Source organism: Oncorhynchus mykiss, chromosome 20 (genome assembly GCF_013265735.2).
Source record: "Oncorhynchus mykiss isolate Arlee chromosome 20, USDA_OmykA_1.1, whole genome shotgun sequence".
NCBI lineage: Eukaryota > Metazoa > Chordata > Actinopteri > Salmoniformes > Salmonidae > Oncorhynchus > Oncorhynchus mykiss.
In genome coordinates this window covers 22,542,321-22,554,477 of record NC_048584.1, presented here as the reverse complement: position 1 = coordinate 22,554,477, position 12,157 = coordinate 22,542,321, and positions in this window count along the sequence as shown.

The window sequence follows — 12,157 nt, the reverse complement described above, 5'->3', positions numbered from 1 at the left end:
TTGTTGTAATTCAACCATGGTTTTAGGCCTCATAATAGTTAGCTAGTAATACCTAGTGATCTAACTCACATCCGGCTGGTGTTTGCCGGTGTTCTTGTTTGGCACTCAAGCTTTTAGTTTGATTTTAGCTCAATATTATTTTAGCCCAATCTACAACCTTTTTTATTTCATTGTATAATTGTATTACCTAATCCTAATGTTTAATACTATGTTTCATCTGACACTCTGTCGTAGCATTTTTATCCACACTGTTTTAGTTGCAGTGTTAGCCATCACCTGCAGCGGAGTCTGCCTGCTCCTGCCTGTAGCTCGTAAACCTGCCTAGATGGATACAGTCATGAGCCCACTTGACCCATCAACCTGCATGGAGAAAGAGGACAGCCATGAGATGAGTCCTGCAACATGATATTGTTGTTAAAAAAAACTGCACTTTCATGAGAAAAAAAGTCTCACAATATTTCTCTGCTGAGGGAGGTTTCTGTTGTACCTTTCAGGTCAAGGTCTAGCTTTGCTGCCTTTATTAAAGGCATGAAAATTAGCACACTTTTTAGTGAATAGGGTGCGATTTGGGATGCAAGGACAAAGTGCAGTTACAATGAGTGTCCAACAGGTGACACCATTGTGTTAGACTTCCAAGTCCTTGACAGACCTCTGCTCGGCATATCGCTGGTGTATGAGAATAGTCCTCTCTCCTCCGTCTACATAATTCTATCTGTCTAATTTAAGTATAAGAGTTGCAGGTAAATAAGACTTATTACAGGAATGGAGATGGCTATCTGTCGTAAACACAAACTAACTCTCCCAAGGGGCTGTAAGCAAACACAAAACAGCAAGTGGAATATCAGAGAAAAGAAAGAGGGAGTGATGGGACATCTGTGAAGATTTTCAGAATGAGAAGCAGACAGGAAGGATGTTGGTGACTGATCCATAGGAGGTTAACCCTGACCTCTGTCATGCAGTCGGACACAGAATAATCAGTGTGCACAGCAAATTGGTGATATTTCAGTGTAACATTTCTAGTGTTGATTCAGGAGTGAAAATCACTCTGTAAGAGTGAAATTAACACTCTGTGATGTAAAATAACCATCCGAGTTGGTGTTAGCAACCAGAGTTATTGTTTAACACTGTGGAGAGTAAAACAGTTCCATCAAAACCACACCCATCATTATCATATTTCCCAGCATGCTCTACTGCAAGTTGAATCGTCTTTGTTTTTAATATATGTGTACATTGATTGATTGATTAATCTTATGCTACACAAAGATAAATAACATTCTTAACTAATCCAATCAGTTAGTTAGACTTGTTGCACCCGTTACTGAAATGGTTGTTCCGGTTTAAATGTTTTTTTAAATCAAGTTTCCTAACCCTAACAGTCATTCTGAATGCAGGTTGCAGTTTAATACAAAGACTGTTGGATATCCTAACTTTGGCTGGATTCCAATAGGAATTACACATCATTTTGCCAGCCAGTATAATGTGACTTGCAAACTAGGAGTTTCCTAACAAAGCTGTGTTAGGGTAAAACCAATCCATCAGTTAGGCCAATATGTCAGGCCTTATGATATATGTAATGTATAACGTATTGATAACATTTGCCTAGGAACTCACTTGATGAAAGCCACAGGTATTTAAAAGGAAAGAATTCAACAACAATGTCTCTGTCACTAACAGTCATGGGTGTTAACTCTACAATTTACTCAAAAATAAAATAAATTATGCTTTACACCATACAGTGTTAAAACAACACTCAACAATTATTTCCTGTAACATTACAGGTGTTCCTTTACTACACTGAGAAAGTGTAACAGCTTCAGCACTAAGAAAAGTGAGTCCAGTTGAATTTAAATTGAGTGTTATGTTTTACACTGTAGGTGTTGCGTAATACTCCACAGTAGAGCTATGCAAATACCACTATCAAGTTCCTTTGAACACTTTAAGAGGAAAATGGGGAACCCTGCAACAGAGTTATATATTTAACACTTTCAAATGTGTTGTTTTAACACCAGTACAGTGGGACTCAAAAGTTAATTGAAAATAATGTACACACACACACACACACACACACACACACACACACACACACACACACACACACACACACACACACACACACACACACACACACACACACACACAATCAGTGGTGAGAGCGTGCTATGCATTCTCTTAGCTCTTCCTGCATCATAGAGGGAGTGTGAAGGAGGAGGAGAAGGAGGAGGACTGAACAACATCCAGCTTTTCCCCTAATCAAGATTACTATCTCACTATTGTGTTGCTGTTGGATGGGTTGGGTCTGTTCATACTGTAGCCAGGGCCTAGAGCCGTGTGTTGACATGAAAGAAACAGGTGGAATGCATTCTCTCTCTCTCTCCTCACTCTCTCTCCCTCTCTCTCTCTCTCTCCTCACTCTCTCTCCCTCTCCTTCTCTCTCTCCCCTCACTCTCTCTCTCTCTCTCTCCTTCTCTCTCTCTCTCTCTCTCTCTCTCTCTCTCTCTCTCTCTCCTTCTTTCTCTCTTTATCTTGTTTTCTCTCCTCTCTCCCACTCTCTAATTATCTCTCTCTGTAACTGCGTTCCCTGCCTGGTCTCTCCTTTAGTGAGAGGTGAGGGGATACCTAGTTTTCTGTGTCACCTGGCGACCTCAGTATCTGTCAGGTGATGACTCATCCCCTGGTCCACCCATGAGTGACTAAATGTGCTAGTTATGCATCGAAAACACAAACCCACGCAACCCACTTTGAAAGCTAAAAATAGACTTTAAACGTTAAGATAGGTGGGACCTAGCCCATTCATAGACGCTAAGTACCTTCAGCGTCTATTCATGAAGGTATTGTATGGCCGTGGGAGTTTTGTTAAGTTTTTGGAAACGCATCTTTCATATCAATGAAAAATACCCCCAAATTAACTCAAGGTTAAATTACAGGGCTAGGGTTACTGTTCCCACATTGCCAAATCTCCATGTTACAGCACTTCTTTACAAAAGACAGACAGAAGACAGAGATGACCACCTGTGCTAATTAACTATCTATTAACTACTAACACCTGTGTGTAAGCGTAACTGGGGAGGAAGTGTAGCGTAAGTGTAGTTCATTGGCTGGAGGCACACAGCCGCATGGATCTGACCTGCTACAGTAAGTGCATGTTTTTATTTGAAAGATTATTTGTCACTGATATGAAACATAGTTCCATATGATTTGAAAAGTGTATCACAAGCGATGATTATTAAAGTTTCTAAACGTTAAAACAGAGCGTTGTGATTGTGAGTTCACATCGTCCCACTGGTAAGCTGTGCTTATAGCTGAGAACCCTTGGGATAAGGCAGAATGCCTTGTTAACGCCTTGGGATCTTGAGAGCAAGGTGGGACCCACAAATAAATAACAGGAATTTAGTTGAAACAAATAACTGTAATACTTGGTGGTTTGGTCCAGCCCTTTCTTATTGAATTAACACTTTATTTTGAACTGTTATACTGAGGAGGAGCACTGAGGTGAAGTGTCTAGAAAGCTTTAGCAAACGTATCTCTGTACAGTAACTTTTAGAATGGAAGAATTATACTCCTCTAATTTACAGAGAAAAAAACATCTCAATCTGTTTTTCTCCACTATATCCTGTAAGCCTTCACTCCATCCTGACCGACATATATTGGACTGAAAGCTCATTTGTTCTGCTTGTGCATTGTATTCAGCTTATTCAAAAGGGAAGTGGCTTTCTGAATTTCCTGCACGTAGTTTAGGGCTCACACAGGCTACAAAACAATTAAAAGGGAGGGGAAAGGCCTGCATGCCTTATAAAAGCTATTACACGGTTAAATTTGCTCTCCCTCTCTCTCTCTCTCTCTCTCTCTCTCTCTCTCTCTCTCTCTCTCTCTCTCTGTCTGGCGTTCTATCTCACTGTCCCTCTCTTTCCTCAGTTAAGGTGTCTATACAGAGAGAGAGAAAGAGAATGAGTGAGAGAGTGAGAGAGAGAGAGAGAGAGAGAGAGAGAGAGAGAGAGAGAGAGAGAGAGAAAGAAAGAAAGAAAGAGAGTGAGTGAATGAGTGAGTGAGAGCGAGCGAGTGAGAGAGAGAAAGAAAGAAAGAAAGAAGTTGAGGGAGAGAGAAATGGAGAGATGAAGAGAGAGAGAAGAGTGGGGAAAAAGCTTTAAAAATAACTAAACGAGGTGGTGTCCCTTGAGGATTATTGACTCTGGGTAATACATTTACATTTGAGTAATTTAGCAGACGCTCTTATCCAGAGCGACTTACAGTTAGGGCATTCATCGTAAGATACCTCGGTAAGACAACCACATATCACAGTTGAAGCAAGTACATTTTTCCTCAATAAAAAAGTCAGGGCGGGATTCTGCCGAGAAGGTAGTTGCTCTGTTAGGTTTTAATGTAGTCTGGTAAGTCTCTCAGACCCTAGCTACTATCTACCCTGGAGCCATAATATCTCTTACATAGGCTTTTCATTAACATCTGAAGCCGCACTTTATAATAAGGAAATGTTTTAGGCTAGCGTTAGGCCACAACGTATTTGAAATGATCTAATAATAAATGGAAGTGACTGTGTAAAAGCTGACTTGCAGAATACATTATGGTCGTCCCTTGCATGGACTTCTGGTTGGTTTCATCTCGTCCCTTCTGTCACCACTGGCCCCAGTATTTTATGGGTCTGACAGTAGACGGTTAGGCCATGAATGTGGCTGCTTGTGATGACATGACCATACACTATTCAAAAGACCAGACCAGACACCCCCTGGCATGTGTGTGTGTGGGGGTCACACACAATGACAACGGCTGAGAAACAGGTACCATAAAGCATGAGAATGCTCCCCTCTGCTCCCTCTCTGACCTCTGTGGGTCTTTGTTATTCCAGTTGAGCTGCGCTCCACTGGGACTGACTGGCCTGTCCAAGTGGCTCTGTCTCGTACTTCCCAGACGTGGCCTTCCAACCACCGTAGTGCCATAAACCATCAGAAACTAGAGTTCTCTCTCTGTTCTGGCCAATTATCTGAGCAGCAGAGGTTCCCAGTAAATCTATTGTATGATAACAGGACATATTCCACAGACATTGGATTACTCTGGTTAATTATGGCATGTCTGTGTTTGTGTATACAGTATCTGTGTGTGCATTTGTATGTATACTGAACAACAATACAAACGCAACATGCAATAATTACATTGATTTGACTGAGTTACAGTTAATATGAGGAAATCAGTCAATTGAAATAAATTCATTAGGCCCTAATATATTGATTTCACATGACTGGAATACAAATATGTATCTGTTGGTCACAGACACCTTTAAAAAATGGGCCTCACAATGGGCCTCAGGATCTGGTCACGTTTTTTTTTGTGCATTCAAATTGCCATTGAAAAAAATGCAATTGTGTTCGTTGTCTGTAGCTTATGCCTGCCCATACCATAACCCCATCCACACCATGGGGCACTCTGTTCACAACGTTAACATCAGCAAACCGCTTACCCACATCAAGCCATATACGTACGTGGTCTGCGGTTGTGAAGCCGGTTGGACGTACTGCCAAATTCTCAAAAATTATGTTGGAGGCGGCTTATGGTAGAGAAATGAACATTCAATTCTCTGGCAACAGCTCTGGTGGACATTCCTGCAGTCTACATGCCAATTGAACACTCCCTCAAAACTTGAGAAATCTGTGGCATTGTGTTACGTGACAAAACTGCACATTTTAGAGTGGCCTTTTATTGTCCCCAGCACAAGGTGCACCTGTGTAATGATCATGCTGTTTAATCTTCTTCTTGATATGCCACACCTGTCAGGTGGATGGATTCTCTTAGCAAAGGAGAAATGCTCACTAACAGGGATGTAAACAAATTTGTGCACAAAAGTTGAGAGAAATAAGCTTTTTGTGCGTATGTAAAATGTCTGTGATCTTTTATTTCAGCCTATGAAACATGAGACCAACACTTTACATGTTGCGTTTATATTTTTTGTTCAGTGTATATGTGTAGTGGTTGGTGGTGGTGTATGTGTGTAGCCACACTGCAGCAGCCCCAGTGCCCCAGCTCTCTGACCCTGTATTCTGTGAAGTGCTGCCAGAGCTGTTTCCTGCCCAGAGCCTCAGAGCTCCGGCAGGAGGAAGGGAGCTTTGAAGCGATCGCACAGCGGTGTGTTACCGAACATCAGGCATCCCAAAACAGGTCTGCAGGGAGGAAGTAGAATGCACACACACACACACACACACACACTCAGCAGTCCTGGGGGTATAGATGCTAGGATGTAAAGAGGTTTAAATCATTTGTTGGAAGTCTCCCTGGTTCTTTATATTTAGGTTCTGACAAAGTTCGTAAGGTCAACCTGATGATTGGTTGGGCCTGTCTTCATAGGGTAATAGTATAACAACCTGTTATGAGATGTATTTTACTTTATAACTATTATTTTCTTTGACTGTCCCACAGTCTCAGTAGATGTCAGAGCAAACTGCTTGAGAGGCTCAATGTGATTTACATTTCACTAGAAATGAGTCTGCGCTGTATTACGATTGTATGATTGTATCACCCTGTCAGTGGATGTTAAAGGAAATGGTTGGAGAGGCTCTTGAAGTATTTATACAGTGAAGAATTAAAATATTTATACTGGACACGGCCACTCTTTAAGATACAATATTTGTGTTACCATGCAGCCAGGATGGTATCATGCTACAGAGCATTTGGAGACGGTCCCTGGCTGATGTTTATAATTTTCCCTCTCTCCGTGCCAAATCCATATTTTTCTCTCTGAGAAACATTCTCTGACACCTGCTCCAAAAGCAGTCATGCACCCAATGTACCTGACAGGCCTGTAGAGACATTAAAACAGATGTTATTCTTAACAAGCAGATTTTTTTTTCCCGGGACACAAGCAGATTTTTTTAATTGGATCAAGTCCCTGCTTTGCCTCTGTCCTTTCTTTCTTTCTTTCTTTCTTTCTTTCTTTCTTTCTTTCTTTCTTTCTTTCTTTCTTTCTTTCTTTCTTTCTTTCTTTCTTTCTTTCTTTCTTTCTTTCTTTCACAAGCTTGTCTCACTATCTTAGCTGGCATGCTTGCTGGCCAGTGGCGGCCCGTCATTCAGGGAAGGAGGGGACAGGGCCCCACCTGTTTTGAGCCCCACATTCAGCAAGCACCAAAACAATTATAGAAAAAAAAAGTTTGCACATCTCAATTATCATTAGAAACTACATTTGTTTAAGCAAGTCAGCCATATCAGCTATGTTTTTTTTAAGGCATTAAATAAGGCTGAATGAACTGTTTCGCTACCAGACATGGCTCGCTGATAGCCAGGTGTAGCAGTGGTAAGATGTTGGGACTGCTGGCATGCATCACACTTTCTTGGACGGAAAAGGACCCTGGACGCAGGTCGGGGAGTATCGCCGTCCGAAGGAGGAGATTGAAGCAGCAAAGGCGGAACGGCAACGTTACGAGGAGTTGGAGCAGCGATGCAGGAACGAGAGGCAGCCCCCTAAATATTTTTTTGGGGAGGGCACACAGGGAGATTGGCAGAGTCAGGGTTCAGACCTGAGCCAACTCCTCATGCTTACCATGGGGAGCGAGTGACCGGTCAAGCACCATGCCTTCAGTGCGCATCCACAGCCCGGTGCGCTCTGTGCAAGCTCCCTGCAGTGGCCGTGCTAGAGTGGGCATTCAGCCAGGACGGATTGTGCCGGCTCAGCGCTCCTGGCCTCCGGTGTGTCTCTTCAGTCCAGGTTATCCTGCACCAGCTCTACGCACGGTGTCCCTGGTCTGTTCCAGCTCCCCACACTTTATTTTATTTATTTTTTATTTTATTTCACCTTTATTTAACCAGGTAGGCAAGTTGAGAACAAGTTCTCATTTACAATTGCGACCTGGCCAAGATAAAGCAAAGCAGTTCGACACATACAACAGAGTTACACATGGAGTAAAACAAACATACAGTATAAACAAGTCTATATGCGATGTGAGTAAATGAGGTGAGATAAGGGAGGTAAAGGCTAAATAAAAATAAAAAAAGGCCATGATGGCAAAGTAAATACAATATAGCAAGTAAAACACCGGAATGGTAGATTTGCAGTGGAAGAATGTGCAAAATAGAAATAAAAATAATGGGGTGCAAAGGAGCAAAATAAATAAATAAATAAAATAAATACAGTAGGGAAAGAGGTAGTTGTTTGGGCTAAATTATAGGTGGGCTATGTACAGGTGCAGTAATATGTGAGCTGCTCTGACAGCTGGTATTTAAAGCTAGTGAGGGAGATACAGTGGGGCAAAAAAGTATTTAGTCAGCCACCAATTGTGCAAATTCTCCCACTTAAAAAGATGAGGAGATCTGCATGGAGGAATGGGCCAAAAATACCAGCAACAGTGTGTGAAAACCTTGTGAAGACTTACAGAAAACGTTTGACCTCTGTCATTGCCAACAAAGGGTAAATAACAAAGTATTGAGATAAACTTTTGTTATTGACCAAATACTTATTTTCGACCATAATTTGCAAATAAATTCCTGAAAAATCCTACAATGTGATTTTCTGGATTTTTTTCCCTCATTTTGTCTGTCATAGTTGAAGTGTACATATGATGAAAATTACAGGCCTCTCTCGTCTTTTTAAGTGGGAGAACTTGCACAATTGGTGGCTGACTAAATACTTTTTTGCCCCACTGTAAGTGTTTCCAGTTTCAGAGATGTTTGTAGTTCGTTCCAGTTATTGGCAGCAGAGAACTGGAAGGAGAGGCGGCCAAAGAAAGAATTGGTTTTGGGGGTGACCAGAGAGATATACCTGCTGGAGCACATGCTACAGGTGGGTGATGATATGGTGACCAGCGAGCTGAGATAAGGGGGACTTTACCTAGCAGGTTCTTGAGATGACATGGAGCCAGTGGGTTTGGCGACGAGTATGAAGCGAGGGCCAGCCAACGAGAGCATACAGGTCGCAATGGTGGGTAGTATATGGGGCTTTGGTGACAAAACGGATGGCACTGTGATAGACTGCATCCAATTAGTTGAGTAGGGTATTGGAGGCCATTTTGTAAATGACATCGTCGAAGTCGAGGATTGGTAGGATGGTCAGTTTTACAAGGGTATGTTTGGCAGCATGAGTGAAGGATGCTTTGTTGCGAAATAGGAAGCCAATTCTAGATTTAACTTTGGATTGGAGATGTTTGATGTGGGTCTGGAATGAGAGTTTACAGTCTAACCAGACACCTAGGTATTTGTAGTTGTCCATGTATTCTAAGTCAGAGCCGTTCAGAGTAGTGATGTTGGACAGGCGGGCAGGTGCAGGCAGCGATCGGTTGAAGAGCATGCATTTAGTTTTATTGGAGGCCACGGAAGGAGAGTTGTATGGCATTGAAGCTTGCCTGTAGGGTTGTTAACACAGTGTCCAAAGAAGGGCCAGAAGTATACAGAATGGTGTCGTCTGCATAGAGGTGGATCAGAGACTCACCAGCAGCAAGAGCGACATCATTGATGTATACAGAGAAGAGAGTCGGTCCAAGAATTGAACCCTGTGGCACCCCCATAGAGACTGCCAGAGGTCCGGACAGCAGACCCTCCGATTTGACACACTGAACTCTATCAGAGAAGTAGTTGGTGAACCAGGTGAGGCAATGATTTGAGAAACCAAGGCTGTCGAGTCTGCCGATGAGAATGTGGTGATTGACAGACTCGAAAGCTTTGGCCAGATCAATGAATACGGCTGCACAGTAACGTTTCTTATCGATGGCGGTTAAAATATTGTTTAGGACCTTGAGCGTGGCTGAGGTGCATCCATGACCAGCTCTGAAACCAGATTGCATAGCAGAGAAGGTATGGTGAGATTCGAAATGGTCAGTAATCTGTTTGTTGACTTGGCTTTTGAAGACCTTAGAAAGGCAGGGTAGGATAGATATAGGTCTGTAGCAGTTTTGGTCAAGAGTGTCCCCCCCCCTTTGAAGAGGGCGATGACCGCAGCTGCTTTCCAATCTTTGGGAATCTCAGACGACACGAAAGAGAGGTTGTACAGGCTAGTAATAGGGGTGGCAACAATTCGGCAGATAATTTTAGAAAGAAAGGGTCCAGATTGTCTAGCCCGGCTGATTTGTAGGGGTCCAGATTCTGCAGCTCTTTCAGAACATCAGCTGACTGGATTTGGGAGAAGGAGTAATGGGGAAGGCTTGGGCGAGTTGCTGTGGGGGGTGCAGTGCTGTTGACCAGGGTAAGGGTAGCCAGGTGGAAAGCATGGCCAGCCGTAGAAAAATGCTTATTGAAATTCTCAATTATAGTGGATTTATCAGTGGTGACAGTGTTTCCTATCTTCAGTGCAGTGGGCAGCTGGGAGGAAGTGTTCTTATTCTCCATGGACTTTACAGTGTCCCAGAACTTTTTTGAGTTAGTGTTCCAGGAAGCAAATATCTGCTTGAAAAAACTAGCCTTGGCTTTTCTAACTGCCTGTGTATAATGGTTTCTATCTTCCCTGAAAAGCTGCATATCACGGGGGCTGTTCGATGCTAATGCAGAACGCCATAGGATGTTTTTGTGTTGGTTAAGGGCAGTCAGGTCTGGAGAGAACCAAGGGCTATCTATATCTGTTCCTGGATCTAAATTTCTTGAATGGGGCATGCTTATTTAAGATGGTTAGGAAGGCATTTAAAAAATAACCAGGCATCCTCTACTGACGGGATGAGAGCAATATTCTTCCAGGATACCCCGGCCAGGTCGATTAGAAAGGTCAGCTCGCTGAAGTGTTTCAGGGAGTGTTTGACAGTGATGAGTGTAGGTCGTTTGACCGCTGATCCATTACGGATGCAGGCAATGAGGCAGTGATCGCTGAGATCTTGGTTGAAGACAGCAGAGGTGTATTTAGAGGGCAAGTTGGTTAGGATGATATCTATGAGGGTGCCTGTGTTTACGGCTTTGGGCAGGTACCTGGTAGGTTCATTGATCATTTGTGTGAGATTGAGGGCATCAAGCTTAGATTGTAGGATGGCTGGGGTGTTAAGCATGTTCCAGTTTAGGTCGCCTAGCAGCACGAGCTCTGAAGATAGATGGGGAGCAATCCGTTCACATATGGTGTCCAGAGCACAGCTGGGGGCAGAGGGTGGTCTATACCAGGCGGCAACGGTGAGAGTCTTGTTTTTAGAGAGGTGGATTTTTAAAAGTAGAAGTTCAAATTGTTTGGGTACAGACCTGGATAGTAGGACAGAACTCTGCAGGCTATCTTTGCAGTAGATTGCAACACCGCCCCCTTTGGCAGTTCATTCTTGTCTGAAAATGTTGTAGTTTGGGATGAAAATTTCAGAATTTTTGGTGGTCTTCCTAAGCCAGGATTCAGACACAGCTAGAATATCCGGGTTGGCAGAGTGTGCTAAAGCAGTGAAAAAAACAAACTTAGGGAGGAGGCTTCTAATGTTAACATGCATGAAACCAAGGCTATTACGGTTACAGAAGTCATCAAAAGAGAGCGCCTGGTGAATAGGAGTGGAGCTAGGCACTGCAGGGCCTGGATTCACCTCTACATCACCAGAGGAAAAGAGGAGGAGTAGGATAAGGGTAAAAAAAAAGCAATGAGAATTGGTCGTCTAGAACGTCTGGAACAGAGAGTAAAAGGAGGTTTCTGGGGGTGATAGCTTCAAGGTAAAATGTACAGACAAAGGCATGGTAGGATGTGAATACAGTGGAGGTAAACCTAGGTATTGAGTGATGATGAGAGATATACTGTCTCTAGAAACACCATTGAAACCAGGAGATGTCATCGCATGTGTGGGTGGTGGAACTAATAGGTTGGATAAGGTATAGTGAGCAGGACTAGAGACTCTACAGTGAAATAAGCCAATAAACACTAACCAGAACAGCAATGGACAAGGCATATTGACATTAAGGAGAGGCATGCTTAGTCGAGTGATCAAAAGGGTCCAGTGAGTAGTGAGGTTGGTTGGGGTCACGGTGATTCAGACAGCTAGCCGGGCCATCGGTAGCAAACTAGCATAGGATGGAGGTCTGTTTTTAGCCACCTCGTGCGTTTCCGTCGGTAGGATTATTGGGGTTCCGTGTGGTAGAGGGGATCAATCCAATTCGCAAAAAAAAAATAGATATAGTTATAGAGGCCCAAGAAAAAAGAAAAAAATTGTCCGATAGGTCTATTCAGATAGCAGCCGATAAGACAGCTAACTATTAGCGGACCGCAGATGGGCGTTCAGGTAACGTC